This window comes from Sciurus vulgaris (assembly GCF_902686455.1).
Source record: "Sciurus vulgaris genome assembly, chromosome: 9".
In the NCBI taxonomy this organism is placed as follows: domain Eukaryota; kingdom Metazoa; phylum Chordata; class Mammalia; order Rodentia; family Sciuridae; genus Sciurus; species Sciurus vulgaris.
This window is the reverse complement of record NC_136469.1, coordinates 95,108,254-95,133,811: the sequence shown is the minus strand read 5'-3', so window position 1 is coordinate 95,133,811 and position 25,558 is coordinate 95,108,254. Positions and strand designations below refer to the sequence as shown.

Sequence of the window (25,558 nt, the reverse complement as noted above, 5' to 3'; positions counted from 1 at the left end):
TGAGTCTCTCCTGTTGGGGAGGCATCCCAGATGGGGCGGACATCCCGGAAAGCAGGGAACTTTGTGAAGTAGAGCTGCCAGTGAGACGCCCCTCCTCCCGCTGGAACAGTGAACTCGGACAACTGGGAGCGTCGTAGAGGAGGCTGCTCAGCACAGCGCTGAGACTCGGAGCAACCACTGGGGCTCCGGCGGCTGCCCAGAGGAGGAGTGGCAAGGAGAGCTGTGTGGACTCAGAACACCAGGGCCTGCCCTGAGGAGGAGTGTGGCTGCTTGGATTTGGAGTGACTATACCAGAGCTACAGGCGGTTGCCAGAGGAGAAGCTGGAGGTGAGCTGTTTGGACTCAGACCACTTCTGAACACCGGGGCCTGCCCTGAGGAGGAGGAGGAGGAGGAGGAGGAGGAGGAGGAGGAGGAGGAGGAGTGTGGCGAGTCATTTGGACTCGCAGTGACTGCATTAGAGCTCCAGGTGGCTGCTCAGAGGAGGAGGCGATTGGTGAGTTGTTTGGACTTAAAGCGACCACTCCTGAACACAGGGGGGCTGCCTGGAGGAGGAGCATGGTGGGTCGCTTGGTCTCGAGTGGCCACACCAGAGCTCCGGGCGGCTTCCCAGAGGAGGCCTGCAGCGGGTCACGTGGATTCAGAGCCACTCAGAGCGACAGCTCCTGAACACCCGGGGGGTTACCTGAAGGAGGAGGAGGAACGGGCCGGGTCACTTGGACTCGGAGTGATTGCCCAGTGCTATGGGTGGATGGTGGGAGGAGGTGGCACACAGTGAGTTGCTTGGACTCCTAGTGACCGCATCGGAACACCAGGCGGCTGTCTAGAGGAAGAGGTGTGCGACGGGTCTCTGGAACTCAGAGCGATTGTACGGGGCCCCAGGTGGCTGCTCAGAGGAGGGGCTGCATAGCCAGGTGATTAGGTGCAGAGCAGGGTCCCAGGATCTAGGAGGCTTCTTGGTGGAAGAGCTGCACAGAGACACGCTTAGGGGCAGAGCGAAGGTTCCAGGACTGCGGGCAGATTCTCAGAGGGCAGCCTAAGGAGATTCATCTGCGAAGGGTGAGGCTCCCAGGCACAAGAGGTGGGGCCGGGCCCCTGGGAACTTTGCAGAGGAAGGCAGACCAGCCCAGGCGGTAGCTGTAATTGAGGGGTACCTCTAGGAGGGGAACTGACCAGCGAGACCTCCCCACCGCGTGAGTCTTCCCTGCCGGGTGAGGTTTCCCAACAAGGACGGTAAAACCAGAGACACAGGCCCAAACAGGCCTTGCCTCAACCCGCAGCCTAGTTCCCCGTTGGATGACCATTGGTCAACAAGTGGAGGCACCTCTGCCCACTAGCAGGGAATACACCCCACCTGAAGGCCACCACCCCTAGAGAGGCAGCTTCCTTGTGGAGCACCGCATTATCAACTTCCTCCAAGACTTCAGCCTACTGAAGGCTAAGAGGGGATATATAGAAATCTTCAGGGACACTGTAAGTCGGTGGAGGAAATCTGCAATATCTCAGCGGTCCACTGATACCTGAACAATATGAGAAAACAAGGAAAGAAAATGCTGCAAACAAATCCAGATGTTACATCAATAAAACCCAATGACAGCATGGCAGAAGAAATGACAGAAAAGGAGTTCAGAATGTACATAATTAAAATGATCAGAGAAGCAAACGATGAGATGAAAGAGCAAATGCACGCACTGAATGATGAGATGAAACAGCAAATGCAGGCATTGAATGATCGCACCAATCGACAGTTAAAAGAGCAAATACAGGAAGCAAAAGATCATTTCAATAAAGAGTTAGAGATATTGAAAAAAAAAACCAAACAGAAATCCTTGACATGAAGGAAACAATAAACCAAATTAAGAACTCCATAGAAAGCATATCCAGTAGGATAGAACACCCGGAAGACAGAACCTCAGACATTGAAGACAAAATATTTAACCTTGAAAACAAAGTTGAACAAACAGAGAAGATGGTAAGAAATCATGAACAGAATCTCCAAGAACTATGGGATATCATGAAAAGGCCAAATTTAAGAACTATTGGGATTGAGGAAGGCTTAGAGAAACAAACCAAAGGAATGAACAGTCTATTCAATGAAATAATATCAGAAAATTTCCCAAATCTGAAGAATGAAATGAAAAATCAAGTTCAAGAGGCTTATAGGACTCCAAATACACAAAATGACAACAGACCCACACCAAGGCACATTATAATGAAAATACCTAACATACAAACTAAAGACAGAATTTTAAAGGCTGTGAGAGAAAAGAACCAAATTACACTCAGGGGAAAACCAATACGGATATCAGCAGGTTTTTCAATCCAGACCCTAAAAGCTAGAAGGGCCTAGAACAACATTTTTCAAGCCCTGAAAGAAAATGGATGCCAACCAAGAATCTTATACCCAGCAAAACTTACCTTCAAATTTGACGATGAAATAAAATCCTTCCATGATAAACAAAAGCTAAAAGAATTTACAAAAAGAAAGCCAGCACTACAGAACATTCTCAGCAAAATATTCCATGAGGAAGAGATGAAAAACAAAGAAGTAAATCAGCAAAGGGAGGAATTATCCTAAAGGACTTGTCAAATAAAGGAGGAACCAAGTTGTGTCAAATAAATAAATAAAATTTAAAAAATGAACCAAGTGACCAGGAAACCAAATCATATCTCAATAATAACCCTGAATGTTAATGGCCTGAATTCATCAATCAAAAGACATAGACTGGCAGTTTGGATTAAAAAGAAAGATCCAACAATATGTTGCCTACAAGAGACTCACCTCATAGAAAAAGATACCCATAGATTAAAGGTGAAAGGATGGGGAAAAAGATACCATGCACATGGACTCAGCAAAAAAGCTGGAGTATCCATCCTCATTTCAGATAATGTGGACTTCAAGCCAAAGTTAGTCAGAAGGGATAAAGAAGGTCATTTCATACTGCTTAAGGGAAGCATAAATCAGCAAGACATAACAATCATAAACATCTATGCCCCAAACAGTGGCTCATCCATGTATGTCAAACAAATCCTTCTTCAATTTCAGAAACCAAATAAACCATAACACAATAATACTAGGTGATCTTAACACACCTCTCTCACGACTGGACAGATCTTCCAGACAAAAATTGAACAAAGAAACCATAGATCTCAATAACACAATCAATAATTTAGACTTAACGGACATTTATAGAATATACCATCCAACCAAGAGCGAATACACTTTCTTCTCAGCAGCACATGGATCCTTCTCTAAAATAGACCATATATTATGCCACAAAGCTAATGTTAGCAAATACAAGAAGACAGAGACACTACCATGTATTCTATCAGATCATAATGGATTGAAGTTAGAAATAAATGAAAGAGTAAAACACAGAAACTATTCCAACATCTGGAGATTAAACAATATGATATTATATGATGAATGGATAACAGAAGATATTAGGAAGGAAATTAAAAGATTCTTAGAGGTAAATGAGAACAACGAAACATTATATCAAAATCTCTGGGACACTATGAAAGCAGTACTTAGAGGGAAATTTATTTCATGGAGCGCATTTAATAAACGAAGTAAAACTCAACAAATAAACGACCTAACACTACAGCTCAAAGCCCTAGAAAAAGAAGAACAGACCAGCACCAAAAGTAGTAGAAGACAGGAAATAGTTAAACTCAGAGCTGAAATCAATGAAATTGAAACAAAAGAAACAATACAAAAAAATGACAAAATAAATAGTTGGTTCTTCCAAAAAATAAACAAAATTGATAAACCTTTAGCCACACTAACAAAGAGAAGACGAGAGAAAACCCAAATCACTAAACTTCGGAATGAACAAGGAAATATCACAACAGACACGAGTGAAATACAAAACATAATTAGAAGCTATTTTGAAAATCTATACTCCAACAAAATAGAAAATTTCAAAGACATCAACAGGTTTCTAGAGACATATGAATTGCCTAAACTGAACGAGGAGGACATACACAACTTAAATAGACCAATTTCTAGTCCTGAAATAGAAGTCATCAAGAGCCTACCAACAAAGAAAAGTCCGGGACCAGATGGGTTCTCAGCCGAGTTCTACAAAACCTTTAAAGAAGAGCTCATTCCAATACTTCTCAAAGTATTCCATAAAATAGAAGAGGAGGGAACCCTCCCAAACTCATTCTATGAAGCCAATATCACACTGATACCTAAACCAGACAGAGACTCATCAAGGAAAGAAAATTTCAGACCAATATCCTTAATGAACATCGACGCAAAAATTCTCAACAAAATTTTAGCAAATCGCATACAAAAACTTATTAAAAAGATAGTGCACCATGATCAAGTGGGTTTCATCCCAGGGATGCAAGGTTGGTTCAGCATCAGGAAATCAATAAGTGTAATTCACCATATCAATAGACTTAAAGTCAAGAATCACATGATTATTTCAATAGATGCAGAAAAAGCATTTGATAAAATACAGCACCCCTTCATGCTCAAAACACTAGAAAAAATAGGGATAGTGGGAACATTCCTTAACATTGTAAAGGCCATTTATGCTAAGCCCATGGCTAATATCATTCTAAATGGTGAAAAACTGAAAGCATTCCCCTTAAAAACTGGAACAAGGCAGGGAAACCCTCTTTCACCACTTCTATTCAACACCATTCTTGAGACTCTAGCCAGAGCAATTAGACAACCAAAGAAATTAAAGTGATACGAATTGGAAAAGAAGAACTCAAACTATCCCTGTTCGCTGATGACATGATTATATATTTAGAGGAACCTGGAAATTCCACCAGAAAACTCTTAGAACTCATAAGTGAATTCAGTAAAGTAGCAGGCTATAATATCAATGCTAATAAATCCAACGCATTTTTATACATAAGTGATGAATCTTCAAGAGAAATTAGGAAAACTACCCCATTCACAATAGCCTCGAAAAAAATAAAATACTTGGGAATCAATCTCACAAAAGAGGTGAAAGATCTCTACAATGAGAACTACAGAACACTAAAGAAAGAAATTAAAGAACACCTTAGAAGATGGAAAGATCTTCCATGTTCCTGGATAGGAAGAATTAATATTGTCAAAATGGCCATACTACCTAAAGTGCTATACAAATTCAATGCAATTCCAATTAAAATTCCAATGACATACCTTACAGAAATAGAGCAAGCAGTTATGAAATTCATCTGGAAGAATAAGAAACCCAGAATAGCTAAAGCAATCCTTAGCAGGAAGATGAAGCAGGGGGTGTTGCAATACCAGATCTTCAACTCCACTACAAAACAATAGTAACAAAAACGGCATGGTATTCGTGCCAAAATAGAAAGGTAGATCAATGGTACATAATAGAGGACATGGACACAAACCCAAATAAATACAATTTTCTCATACTAGACAAAGGGGCCAAAAATATGCAATGGAGAAAAGATAGCCTCTTCAACAAATGGTGCTGGGAAAACAGGAAATCCATATGCAACAGAATGAAACTAAACCCATATCTCTCACCATGCACGAAACTAAACTCAAAATGGATTAAGGACCTAGAATCAGACCAGAGACCCTGCAGATTATAGAAGAAACAGTAGGTCCAGATCTTCAACATGTCGGCTTAGGACCAGACTTCCTTAACAGGACTCCTATAGCACAAGAAATAAAAGCAAGAATCAATAACTGGGATTGATTCAAACTAAAAAGCTTTCTCTCAGCAAAGGAAACTATCAGCAATGTGAAGAAAGAGCCTACAGAGTGGGAGAATATCTTTGCCAATCATACTTCAGATAGAGCACTAATCTCCAGAATCTATAAAGAACTCAAAAAACTCTACTCCAAGAATAGAAATAATCCAGTTGACAAATGGGTTAAGGAAATGAATAGACACTTCACAGAAGAAGATCTACAAGCAATCAACAAACATATGCAAAAATGCTCAACATCTCTAGTAATAAGAGAAATGCAAATCAAAACCACCCTAAGATTCCATCTCACCCCAATTAGAATGGCAATTATCAAGAATAAAAGCAACAACAGGTGTTGGTGAGGATGTGGGGAGAAAGGTACACTCATACATTACTGGTGGGGTTGCAAATTAGTGCAGCCACTCTGGAAAGCAGTGTGGAGATTCCTTAGAAAACTTGGAATGGAACCACCATTTGACCCAGTTATCCCACTCCTTGGCCTATACCCAAAGGACTTAAAATCAGTATAGTACAGAGATACAGTCACATCAATGTTCATAGCTGCTCAATTCACAATAGCCAGACTGTGGAACCAACCTAGATGTCCTTCAGTTGATGAATGGATAAAGAAACTCTGGTATATATATATACGATGGAATATTACTCAGCCATAAAGAATGATAAAATCATGGCATTTGCAGGCAAATGGATGAAATTGGAGAATATCATGCTAAGTGAGATAAGCCAATCTCAAAAAGCCAAAGGATGAATGATATCACTGATCAGTGGATGATGACACATAATGGGGTGAGAGAAAGGTTAGTGTTAGGGTTAGAGTTAGGGTTAGGGAGGGGGGCAAGTATGAAGGAAGGAAGGACTGTATAGAGGGAAAAGAGGGGTGGGAGGGGCGGGGGGAAGGGAAAAAATAACAGAATGAATCAAACAACATTACTCTGTAAATTTATGATTACACAAATGGTATGCCTTTACGCCATGTACAAGCAGAGAACCAACATGTATCCCATTTGTTTACAATAAAAAAAAAACTTGAAAAAAATGACTAAAATGACCCCACTTGAAAATAGCCATATAATTTTCAAGATAATACAATTTTTCATCATTGCTCTCTTTTTCTCTGTTAATTTACCCTCAAGGAGAAAAATATCTATGATTATGAGTGTTTTAATGCATCCTTAATCATATTCATCATATTCTTAATTACAATTCAAAGAAGCAGAAACCTGCTTTCAGAGTTATTATTTTAAGAACAACCTATTAAAACTATTGTCAAAATATATGGGCTGTACAGAGTTGGTCCCAGAACTAAATATTCAGGTGTATGTCCATGTGCTTTTGAAGTATTAACTCAATAATGAATTTCTATATTATTAGTTGCATTTTATATATGATCTTCCATTCATCAATGGAAGATCAAAAAAAAAAAAAAAGTCTTGCCTAAACAAATATTATAGATTCAAACACAACCCAATTTAACCACAATATTCAAATTCTTAACTGCTAGAAAATACTTATACATATATAGGTAGTCAATGGTTATATAAACAGAGAGATTGACATTATGGAGATGTCAGGTAGATAGAAATGTCTAACTAGGTAAATTGAATGTTTATTCTCAAGAAATAATAATGTATTGCAATTTTAAATATGAGGCACACTGTGCTAATATACAAACAGTACATGAAGCAATTCAATTAGACAGGATTTTAGTGTGGAATAAACATTAACAAAAACTATCTTCTTAGGTAAGATATGGCAAAAGGAGGTACCATCAGTGAGACTGAAAGAGGAACAAACTTTTAGCGTAATTACAGCTTACGTGGATCCTTTCTTACATTGTAAACCTGGAGATGTGGAAAAAGGTATATAGTGACTGGCCTTTCCATTTATTTTTTCTTAAACCTAAAGTTGTGCTAATAAAATAAACACAAAACTATTAATAAATTTAAACAGCAACAAGTGCAAGTGTTTATGTTCTCTTTTGATATACTTGTGGTGACTCACATACTTGTTCCTTAATTTGGTGATTGTTGGTTTATGACAATTAGGTATTATTTAAACTCATTCTATTTTAAAGTTGTTAAATCTTATCAACAATCCAACTTGTTATTACACTAGTGAAATAAATGCAATGAATATGTGGCTTTTCCTCTTAAGAACAGAATGTTCTCACTCTGTAATCATTTTTAAGCAAGATTCTGTTTTTAAGTATTCCGAGAGAAGCATGTGCAGGTGCGCGCGCGCATGCATACACACACGCGCGCGCACACACACACGTTCACAAAATAACAAAAAAAAATTAAATTGATGTTCTACTAAAGGTTATAGTAGATATGGAGAAGAGGAATTAAATTATGGGTTATACATAAGCTTAACAGAATTCACTGTTAAAAGGCTCAGATATTTCAACAATCTATGATTTCCTTTTACTCTTCTTTCCATTAAAAGGATACAGAGTACTTTCAATTAACCAAGTAACTACTTTCAAATACACCATATTTGAATGAACATTTAAATTTATTTTATCCTTTTGTTCAACACAAAAGTTCTATCTGGATACCAATTCCAATGATATGCAACAATGTCTCATATATGAAATTTCACCCACTTATCACGCGAAAGTCTGCAAATAATTCTACTGCAAAGTATATAAAACATACTTTTCTTAAAAGTACATATGAATTCAATAGTATTCACAGAGTACCTACTATATTATATGAACAGTTTTAGGTATTGAATATACAGTGGCAAAATTTACAAAACATTTAAGTCAAGAAAGTAAAAGACAAGTAATCTAAGTGGAAATATATGTTACCTTAAAATAACATTGACATAACTATTAACAAAATATTAGTTCCTGTGTTTCCAAGAGAAGGAATCATAGTAAATTATATTTCACACTAGCTTATGTAAGGAAATATTTAACACACTACACTTTATAGAATGGGTTATCTTGTGTGTGTGTGTGGGTGGGTGGGTGGGTGGGTGGGTGTTGACAGAAATAAGTCTTTATTTAAAAAGAATGTCAAAAGTGTTTCCTAACATTTCATGCTGTTTTAATCATTGACAGGTGACACTAGTGCCACGTTTTTGGTCAGTAATGTTGTAAGATCATCTAGGTTTAACTAAACAATATTTATCAAAATGTGAAGTTCACCAAGGCCAATGAGAGGTGTCATACATGACATTTTTTTTAATTAAATAAGCCGTATTTGAATGAGCACTTATAAAGGAGGGAAACTTATAAACCTCAAAATGATGAAAAGAATACGTTATGTTCTCAAAAAGGAAATCTTAAAAACCTGATTGAAAGAATTAGTATTCATGAAAGATAAAATATTATTAGTACTTACTGTGATAAAATATTATTAGTACTTATGCTGTGATAGAAGGACCCTAAAATGTTATTATGAAGGTAGAAACAAAAAAACGAAGAAAGATGTGAAAAATAGTAAAGGGGAATAAGAAAGTAAAGTTTCTATTCTGTTTAAGGAAAAACACATTATAATTATCATGAAGTATTTTGGGGAAGTTTTTCTTCCTTTTCTTTCTGAAAAACAATTCAACATAGGAAGTTGTCACAGTAAGAGGTTAAGAAAAATCTGTGTGAAACAGAGAACTTGACATTTAGAAACCATTTTCATTTTTATAATGGACTTCTTTCCTTAAGAAACTCAATTAAGGTAATTTGTTGGCTATTGGATAAATGGATCCTGAACAAGACAACTTATTAATCTTTCTAGATTTTCTCTGTTCTTAGAGTGGTTTTAATGGTCATTTAAATAATTCATGCCACTCAGTATGTTTTTGCTATCTCTTTTTCTAGTTCATTTCTTATCCTTGTCTATTAATATTTAAATATAGAAGTTGACTAATTTGAAATTGTTGATTAATTTAAACTCTACGAATTATAAATGTTTTCTTTAACAAAGATAAAAATATAGCAACAGTTGTGGAAAATTATAAATGTAAGCATAAGTCTTTAAAAAAGTATATTTTTAACAAGCAAATGTCATTAGTTGTGGGGGTCCTCTCTGCCACATCCCATGTAGATGAGAAAAGGGTTAACTGCTAGAGGAGGATGTCCTCGGTATTTCACTCAATTATCCCCCAAATTTACCTACTGAATAAATACACAAGAGCCAATATTCTTTTTAAATGAGAGGGGACATGATGGGTTTGGCCATACTAGCTCTGGCCTTTTACAATGACAACTCGCTCAACTCTCTTTTATTTATAGCACACATGATGATTTTGACCTCTAGAGAATGCACTGGGAACTTCCACAGATATTTGATATTTTCCCACCAGTGATGTTTTAAGTTAGTTTTCAAGTAAGCTGTTCTGCAACGGCATGCAACATTTTGTCAAATCCTATTTCAGGTGACTTGATATCTTCAGAAAGAATCATATTCTGGTGATCCTGATACCTTAAGACACCACAGTTTTCAGAATATTCTGAATATCACCAGTGAAATTATTCCACTTCTCAATATTTTTATTGAATGCTAATTAAATCTTGGGGAACATTTGTGTGGCAAATCAATTTGAATTATTTTATGAAACACAAAGATTTTGGCCACTGTGACCATTTTAGCATAGAAGCTAAATAAGCATTTCCTCTGACTTTAAGTTTGTTGCTTACTATATGTGCTTATTTTAATCACAACTATTCCATTTATAATATTTCATTTCTAAGAGTGATGGCATGAGGTAGTTCAAAATGTGAATTCATTTTTTAGGAGGTAGGGCTGCAATTGATATTTAAAAACCTTCTCTGCTCCTATTTTTCAAAAAATGTGTACATTTTCAAAAACATATGTATTCTTCTGAAACATCTTAACCCTCTATAGCAGAGTTGACATATTCTGGTAAGAGTTACTAATGGTGCCATTGTGTATTTTATTATCTGTGAGGCCATAAATTTTTTAAATCTATTGCAATTTAGTAATAATATATCCAGTTTGGAATTTTTCTTCCTACATTTGAAGTTATACACATTTATACAGAAAATCAAAATGGGGGAGTCACATATTATTTTTAAAATATTAGTTTGAAATAGATGAGTAGAAGAAGAAGAAGAGTCAACTTATAGTTGTCCTACCAGGTGTTATTTCATCAGGAATTTGCATTGATGTGGCAGAATTGAAAATGTTGTATCATTTGTATCATTGTGGAGTAGTGTGAGAAGGGCAGAATCTTCTACATCATAAAAGTTGACAAATAGAGAAGAAGGTTGTATATTATCAATTATAGTAAGGTTTGGAGACTATCAGGCAATAACAAACCTAAAATATTTTCCATAATAACATAGGCAGACGTTTCTGCTAATTGTATAGAAACAACCACTGCCCCTACAGAATAGAGAAGTCACAGTTATAGCCTACAAAATTATTCGGTAGTGTGTTGTAGTCTGTTAGTTCATTTATTTTGGACTGAATAATACAAATGCATATCCAAGTATTTTGTGTACAATGGAAAGAATTTAGGAAGACCAGGAAGCCCTAGAATAGTAGACAACAAGGAAAAATCTTAGGGCTCTGGATATTGCATATTGTGTGTAACATTCTTGCGTTTCATTATCTCAACTCAGGAAAGGCTATTTCAGGTGATTGGTTACCTACCAATAACTAAATCCTATAACTCCCCAGACTCCCTAGTTCCTTCTTCGTGGTAGGTAGAGGGAAATTTCAGTGATCCATAAACTGTCAGTTGAAAGCTGCTTACTTTGCAGATGTCATGCAGCACATTATGGATCAGAGATTTGCAAAATTTCTATTTATTTTGGGAGTTTTTTTTTTTCAGCAATGTTTAAGAAGATAAAGTGATGTTCTACTAAACTTCCTTGGAGGATGAATAAATGCTTTAATCATCCATATTTCAAAGAAGGTTATCACCTTCCTTCAATGAAAGATAGTTCAAGCTTTTATATAGATACTGAAAGAAGCATAACGGTGCTTCATGAGGAATACAGTGCAACCTTGCGACATGCCTATCCAAGGATATTGCTGATTTTCTTGACTGAAAGTAAACAGACTTTTAAAAATGTGCAGCTATAGAAAAGAAAGATTAACAAAATTCTTTCTAAACAAAATAAAGATCATTTGACAGAACATAGGCAAGAATGATATTAATAGAGGTAACAACCCAGAAAAATAGGAATAACAATCACTTCCATGATTCTGAACAAAACCATAGTCTTGCCCATGAGTTTTCTTAACTGAAAGGTCAGAGTTCATAACTGTTATGATCAGACTTCTTCACATTGGTTTTTTACTCTTATTGTTTTAGAACTTATGAAGGAAGCTTGGATAAGGTTTTCTTAGACATGAAAACTAATGGAAGAAAGAAGACTAGATGTCAACTCGGGCCATGTAAAATGGAGATGCAGTTGCCTGATGTGCCAGGGGTGAAAATCTTCTCATATCTGGATGCATTCAGCTTGCTACAGGCTTCAAATGTGAACAAGAATTGGAATAAGATTGCAGAAAGTGATTTCCTATGGAGGAGACTGTGTCTAAAGTAATGGCGTTTCTGCAACTTCACCTATGAGCGTCTGGGCACACAGACATGGAAGCAGTTAGTCCTCCACCAAACAAAGCAGGAGCGTCGGATGGCATGTGCACAGTCAGAAGACTTTATCTACAAAGAAGCAGCTGAGAACCTTGGGATTTTGGGACCAGTGGCTTATCTCTCAGGAAGTGGCATCACAGTAGATGGACAAGGAAAGTCAATCATTTGTATTGTGTCTTCAACGTGCAAGCTTTATACCTGGGATGTACAAGAGGGCACTATGATCTGGTCAAGCCCAGCACAGCAGTCCAATATCACAAATCTGGAGACCCTCCCTCAGATGCATCTCGCAATCACTGCGGATATGGAGAGAACTATCAAAGTTTGAAATTGTCATGACAGGGATCCTCTGGCTACTTGTACCATTACTCGAATCTGTTTTTCCTTGAAAGCTTTTCTCACAAAGGATGGGCCATTCCTGATGATGGGTGATTCTGATGGTAACATCCACACATTTACAATGCCTGAGTTAAGGGATATTTCTAAAGTCCATGCTTTTCAATATAGTGTTGATCTTCTACTCTGCTCTCCTGACAAGAAATGGGTCTTTGCATGTGGGATACATCAACATATCTTGCCAAAGGTTTTTTTCACAGAGTGTTTACTGAGACCATCAGAATACAGCACCCCTCTGTATTTCACTGTCCCATTTGCATCATGCTACAGAGGCTGCTGGACTCCAAGGAGAGAAAACAGGATAACGCTGATGTATCGAAGAGGTTCCCAAAAGAAAACAGGATTTACCACTTTTGATCTAACAGCAGAAAGTCCTTGGGGTAGAAAAGACATCCAAGCACATCAGATTGCAAGTTTCCTGTTGCCAGTTCATATAGACAGCCCTAATTGGATGGGAGTCGGTGATGGAAGTATTATTGTCTTTGAGAGTGGGTCATACCTATTCCTCTTCACTGTTAATGGCCTCATGCTGCAACGATTTGAGGGCCACCAGAGCACCATCAGCAACATATGGGTGGATTCTCTCCATGTCCTTGCTGCATCTGTGGATGGTTCTATACATGTGTACATGTGGGAAGAGGGAGGCCATTACCCATATCTCAAGAGGTGCTGTCACCTGGAATACCTGGGGAGTAGTCTGACACCTAGCTGCAACCAGGTCTCCAGGGCAATATGTGATAATGTGAGCATAGTACGAGTGGTGTCAAGAGTTCATGAATCCAATATTCTGGTGATGTATGCTTTGAATTCATAACATGGAAACCAATGGAATTAACTTTGATCCTCCTCCTCTTCTTCCTCCTCGATGTAATAAAGAGAATTGTTTGCAAGACCAAAAAAAAAAAAAAAAAAAAAAAAAAACTAATGGAACAGAAAAGAAGACACAGAGACAAACCACATAAACATAGTTATTTAATAACAGACAAAGGAACCATAAACACACATTGGAGGAAACATAGCCTCTTCAACAATGATGCTGGGAAAACTGGAAATTCATAAGTAACAAAATGAAATTGAATCCCTTTCTCTCACCCAGGACAAAACTCAACTCCAAGTGTATAAAAGACCTAGGCATTAGACCAGAGACCCAGTGCCTAGAAGAAACTGTAGGCCCAATTTTCCATCGTGTTGGCTTGGATGAGGTTTTTTTTTTTTTTTTTTTTTTTTTTTTTTTTTTTTTTTTTTTTTTGTAAACAAATGGGATACATGTTGTTTCTCTGTTTGTACATGGCGTAAAGGCATACCATTTGTGTAATCATAAATTTACATAGAGTAATGTTGTTTGATTCATTCTGTTATTTTTTCCCTTCCCCCCACCCCTCCCACCCCTCTTTACCCTCTATACAGTCCTTTTCTATGATCATTATTAATTGGCAGGGATTTAACAAGGAAAATGGGAAAATGTTCTCATTCTTGTACTCTACGAATTGGAGAATTATTCTGCTTCTTCAGCCAAAACTAGTTGAAGCAATCTAAAACCTGGGTGATCAGATCTAAAAGACATTTAATGCCTAATTTAGATGTATATCTTCAAGAGTGGGAGATTTAAGAATCTCTGATATGCTCTAATTTCAAAAGGAGGTTGCTTCAAGTACGTGAAGGCAACCAACCTAATTCTCAGTCTAGGTCATGGCACATGTTCCATAGAGGAAAATTTACAAGGTGTTGCAACTGAGGTAGAAACTTGGGGAAGGAAGCAATTGTCCTACCTGCCAGGACAAAGAGCTTATGTAGGTTCATGAGGGTCTTGGGCTTATGGAAGGTCACAGCCTGCCATCTCACATGTTCAAGGTGAGCAAGTTTGTGGGATTTCACATGTCCATTGAGTGAGAATTATAGAATCAGAATACAGTCTCTGGCCTTAAAGGTTAGTCATACTCAGATTAATTCAGTTACAGTGATTAGAAATTCTCCAGGGCTTTGACAGCAGACATCAAACTGTGAAGTCTTAATTTAAAACAAAGATATGTTTTATTTTTCAGACAGACTCATTCTTGTGATATTTCTTTTCGTATTTTACATTTAAAGAGTCAACTAATTTCAGAAATTACAATGTCCATACTGAAAAGGATTGAAGAATGACATTTGCCTTTCCAATGTAATAAATTTACCTTAACACGTAACAATTTGAGTATGCTTTAAGCAGTTTACCAGTAATTCTTAAAATAATCTACCACGTGTTATGTGGTATGATAGTTTAAAATATTTTCCTAAACTTGATGCTGCATACTATCAATAATATGTACTCCAATTTAGGACAGTTCCAAGTTTATGCATTAATCGGCAATAGTGCATATAGTGTAACAATAAAACTTGTCTCAGCAGATCATTGCATCACAACAATTTATTTTCTCCCTAAAGACATAATGTATTTGTTCCTAAATTTCTCTTATTTTAACATACACCCATGCAGCGTCCTAAATAATTGTAATTTGCATTTACATTTTTGTACCATTTATGTGGTAAGTACCAAATTTGTCTCAAGAGTATCTCTGTCCTTATAGTGCCATTTCAAATTCTATGCTGAATAATCGAATACTTTTTGTCTCTCAGTGTTCAAAGTCAATAATTTCAAAATTTATGTTATAAAATTAAAAAGAAATTACAAATTCTTGGACTTTGAGGAGCCCTTAGTCATCCTCAACATATTAAAGATAGGAAAACATCTTCCATATTATTGCCTTCCAAATATTTAACCTGCTTCTTATTATTAAAGAAGATTTATCTCAACTAAATTTGGACTGGTAATGAACCCTATGTTAGAATTTGCTTTATTATTCATACAATAGAGTTACAATACTACATTGAATACAGTCATTATAGAGGGAAAAACTCATGATTGTGTAAAGATATCGAGATTATAAAAAAAGAAAGATATCACAAAGAAAGATCTCCAAGGTTGACACAGTTGTACATGCTCTATGTTCCAATGACTCAAGAAGCTGAGGCAGGAGAATCACAAGTTCAAAGCCAGCCTCAGCAACTTATTGAGGCCTTGTCTCAAAATAAAAAATAAATAGGGCTGGGGATGTGACTGAGATCAATTCCTGTTACATTAAAAAAAAGAAAGAAAGATCCCTGAATGATAAATAACAATACAAATTAACAGAGAGAATAAGCTAAAAATTACAGTCTGTATATATAGAGTTCCAGAAGCAAGTCAATCTTTAGACAGCTACAGACAATAAAATATAAGGTCTCCCTGAACATAGGAGTTTGGGTGGTGATTTGCTAAAGGTTCTTATAAAAAAGCCTTTTATATCCAGACATTCACCCTTTTTACAAAGAGTTGACTCCCTTTCCTTCTCTCAGAAGAAAAAAGTAAATATGTTGTCTGAAAAGTATGTTCAAGGCACTATATGCATTGTAGCAGATTGGAATACCATATTGAAAACTGAGGCATTATGTAAAAGCATATATTCTCTATAAGGAGTCCTTCAGTTTCACTTAGCACAAAAAAATTATGCTTCAAATGCCCATGGCTGCTGCTTCCCTGACCTTTTCAGAATAAAGTTTGGAAGGTTCTTTCCTGAGGCAACTTAAAAATTCAAGGCATTGGTCTATAAATGTTAGCACCAACGAGTTCTCCAATAAAATGAATGGATATTGCCAAATCACAATACAGCCTAACATACAACCAAATCCCTCCCATGAGCATAGACTTTATGCTCAGTGTTTAAGTGTCTGATTCTTAAAAATGAATGGGCAACTAAGGATTACCAGGCATTTGAGGAAAAAGTCTATAATGATTATTTATCGGGGAAGACCATTACTTGATTTAGGGCAGGGGAGGATGTTTAAAGAGAGTGGAGAAGACTTTAACCTAATTCCATGTATAGCATAAGGGTGAATTTCCTAGGTGGATTACTAATATTAATTAGTAATTCTACTAATTTACTATTAATTTCCTAATGAATCCTTATTCATAGTCATTTTAGATTGGTGATCAAGAATTTGCTGTAATAGCCAAGTCAAATGATTTTTCTCTATTAAAACTTAGCAACTCAACTGTAAATTTCATTAAGTTACAAATGGTAAGCATTGAGATATTTTAAATATGATAACGAATGTTTCCCTTTTAATTAGAGTTTAATTAAACTATACCCTTGGAATAATAGGTTAAACAATAATATCTGTCTTCTATTCTTTGTGGCTATAGGTCTTGTAGAAATGCAGTATTTTTAGTGATGTCTATTTACTTCTCATTAATTACTTCTCACTAACACAAAATTATGTTCCACATGTACACAGATGCACACACACTATGGTATATGTGGTGTCCATTGTACGCAAGGGAAGTTTTTACATTGAATTGCATCTCACAGAAAGTTACAAAATCCTAACTTCTGGTTTCTGTGAATGTGACTTTATTTGGAAATAGGGTCTTAAGATCAGGTCATACTGGTTTAGAATGTCCCCTAAAATCAATGACTGCCATCTTTATATGAAAGAAATATAGAGAAATAAACACTGATGTACACGTAAAAGTCCATTTTCCATGGAGGTCAAGATTACAGTGATATTTCTACAAAGTAAAGAGTACCAAAGATTCCCAAAGTTAGGAAGATGGAAGACTACTTCAGAGGCTTCAGAAAGATTATGGCCCTACTCTTAGTTTGATTTTAGACTTCTAATCTCCTGAACTGTATCAAAATAAATTTATATCCACTTCAACTACTGAGTTTGAGGTATCTTATTTTGGCAGCTTCAGGGAATTAATACAGTAGACTTTAGTGAATCTGTTTTGCATCAGTTGATTTATTATTAATTCTATCTCAATGTCAGTTAACTGTGAGTGTTTATCTTGCCAGAGTTCAAATCTAGTTGTGAGAGTGTTTTTAGGTCCACCAGGCTTTTAGCTTTTGTTGGCTGCTATCCTGCCCCCAACTCTATGTTTAAATTTTCTTTTTCATCAGTTTGAGAGGATAACAGAAACTTGTGCTTAGAGCAGGAATGTTCTTCAGCAATCCTATCCACTGTTATGAATGTTTGTTTTTAATAATTTAATGGGATTTCATAAGGCAGTAGAGCATTACATTCACAACTCTGGAAGGGCCCTACCTTGGTGTGTGCTATTGGCAACAGAGTGGGCCAATTTATGTAGTCTGGGTATTATTATTTGTATGATGAGAATTATAATAGAAACAATTCCATAAAGCTTGAAGAATTAAATGAGTTAATTATCCAGGTGAAGTGCTTCAAACAGTACCAAGTTCCATAGTCAATAAAACTTTGTTGTTATTTGAATGCACTTTAATTTCCTCAGATATTTGTCTTTCACATTGAGAGGCACACAAATACATTGACTTTTATGTTGTAGTAAATGAATTATGAAGAACTTTTTATAGTGAAAGCCTCTTAAGATTTTATCATAAAATGAGGTCACTGGAGTTAGGGAAGCATGTGATAATATTCCATTTTATTTCTTAAAAATATCTTTCAAAACCTACTTTTATGTTCAAATAAAGTTTGAGCTATATCTTCTATAGTTACTCAAGGAATCATTTATAATTTAGAAAATCTTTAATGATTCGTGGTGGATTAAACCAACATGTTGAAGAAGTTCACTACTTCAATATTAAACCAAACCTATTTATCTTATTTCATGAAATATTGCTTTAAGTATCATTTGAAGAACTAAAAGAATGTAAGATATTTGTAAAAATTTATTTCTGTTGCTCCCTATGTGCTCAAAGAATAAAGATATTCTATTATATTTCACTAATTTTGTACTTTGCTCACTGAACTGCAATGTTTCTGATGCATTAATAGTTATAAATTATATATTAAATTTCTCAAATGGGCTGTCTCAAATGTGACTGGGCACCTTGATATCCATTTTGAGTTTAAATTTATGAGATTAAATCTGTGATTTCTCCAAGTAGGAGAAATCTGAGTACAATATAGAAATATTGTACTTAGAGGCAAGAATATTAGAACTGAATTAAATTTAATTTAGATAAATGGACTCAGTCTGGCAGAAGTATTCCCAAGAACAAAAGTAAGTTGAGTATTTTACATAGTAAAGAAACTGAGACTAATAGCATGAATTACATTTCCTAAATAGTATTAAGAATTATTACTGTCATGTGAGCATGATAGACACATTATATGTATAATTAACATAAAAAATGAACTGCAAGGTGTTCCATTCTTTAAATTGGAAAGATAATTGACTAAACAAAAGAAGTTTGTTTCCTAAGAATATATTTCACAGATTTTTTTGTAAGAGTATTTTTAAGCAATTTTATTTAAATAATATTTTAGTATAAAATTCTATTTAATATGAATCATATTTTAACTATAACTTAATATATATTTGATTATCCATTATGTCTCTGATAGAAATAACCAATTTTAATATTCATATTTATATATTCATAAATATTTGAAAGTTTCAGAACTCTGAAAGATATATACATATATATACATATATTTGAAGTACAGAAATACAAAAAGATCAATAATGTAAACTCTAAGTTTGATTATAATAAATATAATTTAATAACAAGCAAGCTATGATGAATAAAATAGTCCCTTCCTATATTATTCCATAGACTTTGTAATGTGAAAATAAATTGGGTAACAGAGTAATGATATAGTATTTCCTCTTGGTAAAAGAAAATATCTTCACTCAACAACAGAAGAATGCAAGATGCAATAATGCCTGGTCTTTATCCCTCTTTAACAGCATAATAAAAAGATACATTAAAAGTAGTCAGTATAAAGCCTTTTATGAGCATAGCTTAATGATAGCAATAATAAAGTTTTATACTTAAATGTAATCTAGACATCGAGAGGGTTTTTGCCTTTCAAACAGTTGCACATTTAATGTAAAACAATGAAGTCAACTGAGATTCAGAAAAACTGGCTCAAATTTTCAAAATTATAAGTTTAATACTCTTTCCAAAATCTTGGTTTTCAGAGGAATAAAACAAGAGTGAGGAAAGAATATTATTTGATTGCCAAAATTTCTGATATAAGTAGTCATCAAAACTAGGATTGTGCTTTTTAAAAATATCTGAAATAACCAGAAATACTAAATATATGTTCTTCATATTTACTAAATTGTCAATAAAATGGCAACTCTACCTATTTTCCTTTTCCCTTTGTTTTTATAAACAAACTGACATCATTATTTGATCTTTTACCCATTTATTTATTGAATAAATATTTATTGTCTCTATAGATATTAACAGAAATCTTATGCCTTTCCAAATAGGGAACATTATTAGAGAATTCTAAAAGTACTTATTTGATAATTTCTAGCTGCCATATCTATCTTTAACAGATATCATGCTATGATTAGCTGATTATAACATTTTAGTAAATATGTTTAAACACACAGACATGATAATAATTACTCATAGTTTAACAACAAAGAGAATATGAATGCTAAACATTTGCTGTACAAAAACTCCAGTCTTTCTATCTGTTTAGAAATGCATTCTTTTAAGATGAAGTTAATCACAATAAGTACCAGAATAAAGTGATTAGGATCAGGGACTCCTCAACTAGAGAGCAATAGATCAGTTGAATACCTGTGGACTTACACCTGAAGTACTTACTGTTATTCTTCTCACTGGGAAAATAGAGACAATAATATAATTTTGTAAAGAGAAAATTAATTAAAACATACAATACACTTAGAAAACTGTCTGAAATCTGGCAATCTACATTAGCCATTATAACTGTGAGAATATTATTTGATAACCAGTTTTATATTAAACAGTTACAGAGAACAGTGAGTGTACTAAGAGCAATTCTCTTTTTCATTTTATATGGTATTTATTAGCTATTTTTTAGTCAAAACATGTTCGATTGACTAAATTGACAATACTGATGCTCTGGTTATGTTATTACATGTGTGGACAGTTCCCTGATGTAGACCCCTAGACACAACTTCCCTGTGGTGCACTTATATACATACTTGTTAATATTTTTGTTTACAAATGACAAATTCAGTTCAAATGAAATGATTGAATGATCTCAAATCAGCAAACCTCATCAAATGGTGGCTTGTGAGACAACTTTAAGAAAAGGTTTGCACATCGTATTTCTGTTATCCTTTTGTTTCCATTTTTGTTCTTTTCCCTTTTTCTTTAAATTGGTTCCTTTCTTTCAATATGGCTGTCCTAAAGAGTTGGAGATTATGACCACAGAGGAAACAAAATTAGAATTATCTGTGTTCCAAAATTATACATCACAACCTGGAATACGGAGATAATGCCAATATGCTGCTAAATTGGGTTGCTGTGCTTTGTATTTAAATTTAAGGATCATAAACATTATCCAGTTTCTTTCTCCTTTTCCAGTCAGGGAAGTGAACATAACCTGCCATCTGGTGGGAGTGAGGAAAATGATTTCTGGAGGAAACAAAAGAAGTATCTACAAGGATGAAAAAAAAATGGATGCTCAAAAGAAACATGCAGGGTTATACTAAATGTACAAGTAGCTGCTTTAATGAGGCAAATGACAGATCACATACATTATCAGAAGATGTGCCTCAGCTGTTTTCCTGTGTTGTCATACATTATTTTTTTCAAGAGAACCTTAGAATCTGAAATGCATTGACATTCTTGTAATTTAAATGTGGGTCACTAATTGAAAGTACTGAGAAAAGAAAAAAATATATATGAATACCAAATTCATTTTGCAGACAATGATTTTGAAACCTATTTTTAAAGAACAGTCTTGCAAATTAATTTTATTATAATAATAGCAGTTTTAATTTTCCTAGAATAAATTTTTTGAGAAAGTAAAATATCCAAAGTAGGTTTGAATCCTCACTCATTTTTCTCATTTTATCACCGTGTAAACATAGTCAAGATTTTGTACTCATACACAAATTGGTGCAACCAATCTGGAAAGCAGTATAGAGATTCTTCAGAAAACTTGGAATGGAACCACCATTTGACCCTGTTATATGGACTCCTCAGTATATAGGCAAAGGACTTAAAATCAGCATACTACAGAGATACAGCCACATCAATGTGTTCTGTTTGTTTGTTTGTTTGTTTTTGGTGATGCTGGGGATTGAACCCAGGGTCTTATGCATGTAAGGCAAACACTCTACCAACTAAGCTATATCCCCAGCCCAACATCTTTATTCACAACAGCTAAACTATGGAACAAAAGTAGGTGCCCTGAAACAGATGAATGGAGAAAGAAAATGTGTACATGTGTACATTGTGCATTGTACAAATGCACAATGAATATTACTCAGCCATAAAAAGAATAACTTTATTACTTTTGCTGGTAAATGGATGGACATGGAGACTATCATGCTACTTAAAATAAGCATTTTAATTAATAATCCCAAAATACCAGGGCCTAATAGTCTCTGTGATATATGGATGCTAACACACAACGATGGTGACTGGAGGAAAGAACAGAAATTCAGTGGATTAGACAATTGGGAAAGAAGCGAAGGGAGGGAGGATGGAAATAGGAAAGACAATAGAATGAATGGAACCATCTTTCCTATGTTCTTATATGAATACACTACCAATGAAACGTCATGTCATGTACTACCACATGAATGGGATCCTAATTATAATAAATTATACTCCATGTATGTATAATATGTCAAAATACACTCTACTGTCCTATATATCAAAAAATAAAAGTAAAATAATCATTAAAAAAGATTTTGAACCTCATGTTCTTTATACAAACTAAGACCCTATTATCTACCCTACTGAATATAAAGATATACTGAAATGATGGGTATAGAAGACTTGGAGAATCTCATATACAATTTACTTTTCTAACTCATAATTTCCCTAAAAAAATCCACTACGAAAATAATGAGTTTAAGGACAAAAGAACAAAATTAAGAAAATTATTTGCTCTGAAATATATATTTAATATGTTAAGGTAAAACTATGATAATATCAAAAATAACACCCATGAGTGGGAACTATATAAAATAGGTTAACATTGTTAGTAAAGCTTATGGGGGAAAATATAATATAACTATCAACCATGAGTAGCCATTAAGAATATTGTAATATCAGACTTATAGGACGTAAATGGTAAAACAAAACCAAACAGAATGAATCAGAATTGTTTGACCTGACAATTTGTGACATTTTTTCTCAAGAGTTGCCATCTGAAAATCAATGTTTTGAAATAAATTTATCTCAAACTCTTGGTTTTGTATTTCTAGTTTAAAAAAGCAAACATGTTTGATCCAAATACCCTGAAAATTTTAAGAAAAGCTTTTCAGAGCAAAGCAGTATCACAAGCAGGATGGCAACAACAATATTTGCAAAATTAGGTTCAGGGGGGACATTTATTCCATCTGTTATTTCAACTAAACTGCATTGCTGCCTTGAAAGTGTTTCATGAGACTCCAGTGGATGAGGAGTATTTGCGATTTGTTTTAGTACCAGAATATTCCAGAATAATTGGTTTTTAGTAGAGAGCTACTGTCATGAGCCAAGTTTTAAAATATGCTATTTTTCTGAATTTTGTGGCCATGGAGGGATACTTTGAAAGTATATTAGATTGGCAAGTACTGCTACTAAAATGTGATTTTACAGTTATTAGCTAGAAAAGGATCCTTTCAGAATATAATATAGGTAACTGTGCAGCCTTAGAGAGATTTTTCCTATATTCCTGTACACTTCTGCGCTACTAAATTATACATTATAAATAAATAACATTGTCAAAAAATGGCATGACTAAGCTTTTTTAAATTACTTTTTAAAAATTCATTTAATAATATTTTGTTATGGTTATAAATCAATGATAGGACAATTCCATGACCAGAGTTATGACAAACACATGGACATTTTTAACATACCAAAATAAATAAAAAATTCAATATGAAAGCAAAAAGAAAAATAAAAACAAGCAAACGTGAGGGAAGATAGAGATTTTAGTTATTTATAAAAATTACCAATGTACATCCACAACCTGATGGTTTGCCTTCATAAAGGGAATAGGTACATGGAATTATACACTGACATTTCTCAAAGTATAAAGATGAAATTATGAAAGATTGTAAAATCATTACATAAATTAGTCAATATGCATTTTGAAGAACTTTGGGTTTACATTATTTGTTTAGTTTTACTGCTGATGTTTAATTGAGCTATTATCTCAAGGTCTATTTTATTTAATTAGCTCATGATTTAGACCTAGATGGAGAAATAGATTTAGAATAATAATTTATTCAAAACAACAAAAAACAAAAATAAATTAAAAAGTTTTGTAACAAAGATTTTTGGAAATCCATAGAATCAAATTTTAAAAGCAAATAAGTTGGCATGGTACGTAATGGAAGGATTTTTTTTTTCTCTTGGAGGAGTTAATAAGTTAAATTTTGAAAGGTTAAAAGATATTAGAGTTGAAAAGGAGTTAGATGACTTATTGCCTAACACCTGACACCTAATTGTTTCTTAATAATCGGTGAAAGAATGAATTAAGAATGAATTCCTGGAACAGTAATATTTACAAAGTCATGGACTACACAGTATTGCTTACTTAAATTACAAGTAAGACAGTTCACAATAACCTGTTATATATCTATGAATGACCAGAGAAACGAAGTTGGAAGCCTCCAAGCACAAGTAAATAAGAGATAGAAATTTTAATCATCCTGATTGTAACAATTCTTCTTGTGTACATGTATTGAGGTATCATTCTATGCACCACAAACATGGACAACTATTATACGTCAACCTCTGAACCAAAAATTATATATTTAATCACTGCACATATACAGATTCATTTAATTACTACAGTATACCCCATAAATGTGTAAAAGGAAAGTAATAAATAATAATAGTTTGTAAGTAGGTCCCCAAGACATAAAATTTAGGTAAAACATCAGAACAAAGAATGAACCTGAGAGATATCAGCAGTGTTTTAAAAAATGGTGTTCCACCAAGAGAAATGGTTTATATGCTGATAATAGGACATATTAGTAAAATAATTAAATGTTTAAATTTTTATAAATATGTTACATTAGCAGCATTGAGAATAGTCAGAGGATTACTAATCTGGAGCTTTGCAGAAATTAAAAGGCAATTTCAATAGTGCTGTAGAATCATCTTCTTATGCCTACTAAACTTTTAATGGATTGGCAGTAGGAATAGAGAGATGGATTCTACAATATTAAAGAAGAGAGAGAGAATCAATAAAACTGAATCATTATGTGAAAATGAAAGTGAGATATAATGAGTGTATAAGATCTTCTGGGTATAAATCTGTATCAACCAGGAGAATGGAGCTTTTGGCATCAAAGAAAATTTCAGATAAAGGGCAAGTTTGAGGATAAGACAATTCCATTCTGAAATATTAAATTTAAAATACTTGTCTGAAACTCAGAGTAGAATTGTTCTCTGAAGAGACTGTAAAAATTTTTTTAACCAAAAGTGTCAATAAATGAGTTTAATTATTTTCCTCGTGATTAACACCAGATATTGCCACTAAAACATTTTTGTCAATTTTTTAGTGCATACGAAAATTTATATTTCATTTTTAAATTGACTTAAATTTTCCATTTATATTTTGGCTTTTGTTTTTCTCAAATTTTACATTTTATATTGCTGATTTAAAAAGTTTTTGTTGTTTCAAACTAAAGTTGATATTTTTAAATACGAAATTAAAAAGATCAGATTGTGTAAGCAAAAATAGCTGAAAATGGGAGCACACCTCAGATCATCAAGCTGTCTTTATTAAGCAAGGGTGGAATGGCACATGACACATTTTCAGGGGAGAAAATGGCGGGTTACAAGAGGAATCTACAAAGGCCTGGCCAGCACCCCCACAGAGCAGGTTCCTGCTCAGGAGGTGTGAGCTGCCTGAGAAAATAAAGTTCTGAAATAA

General features: G+C 34.5%; 1 long non-coding RNA gene and 1 pseudogene across 2 annotated transcripts in view; one reads left to right on the top strand and one right to left on the bottom strand.

Moving 5' to 3' along the window:
- The window catches only part of LOC306669156, a 1,049,088-nt gene that overhangs the window by 99,694 nt on the left and 923,836 nt on the right, over nucleotides 1-25,558 (bottom strand). The window lies entirely within an intron of this gene.
- LOC306669284 (F-box/WD repeat-containing protein 12-like) lies at nucleotides 12,069-13,472 on the top strand (annotated as a pseudogene). The gene has a single exon. The product of its transcript is annotated as an F-box/WD repeat-containing protein 12-like (transcript).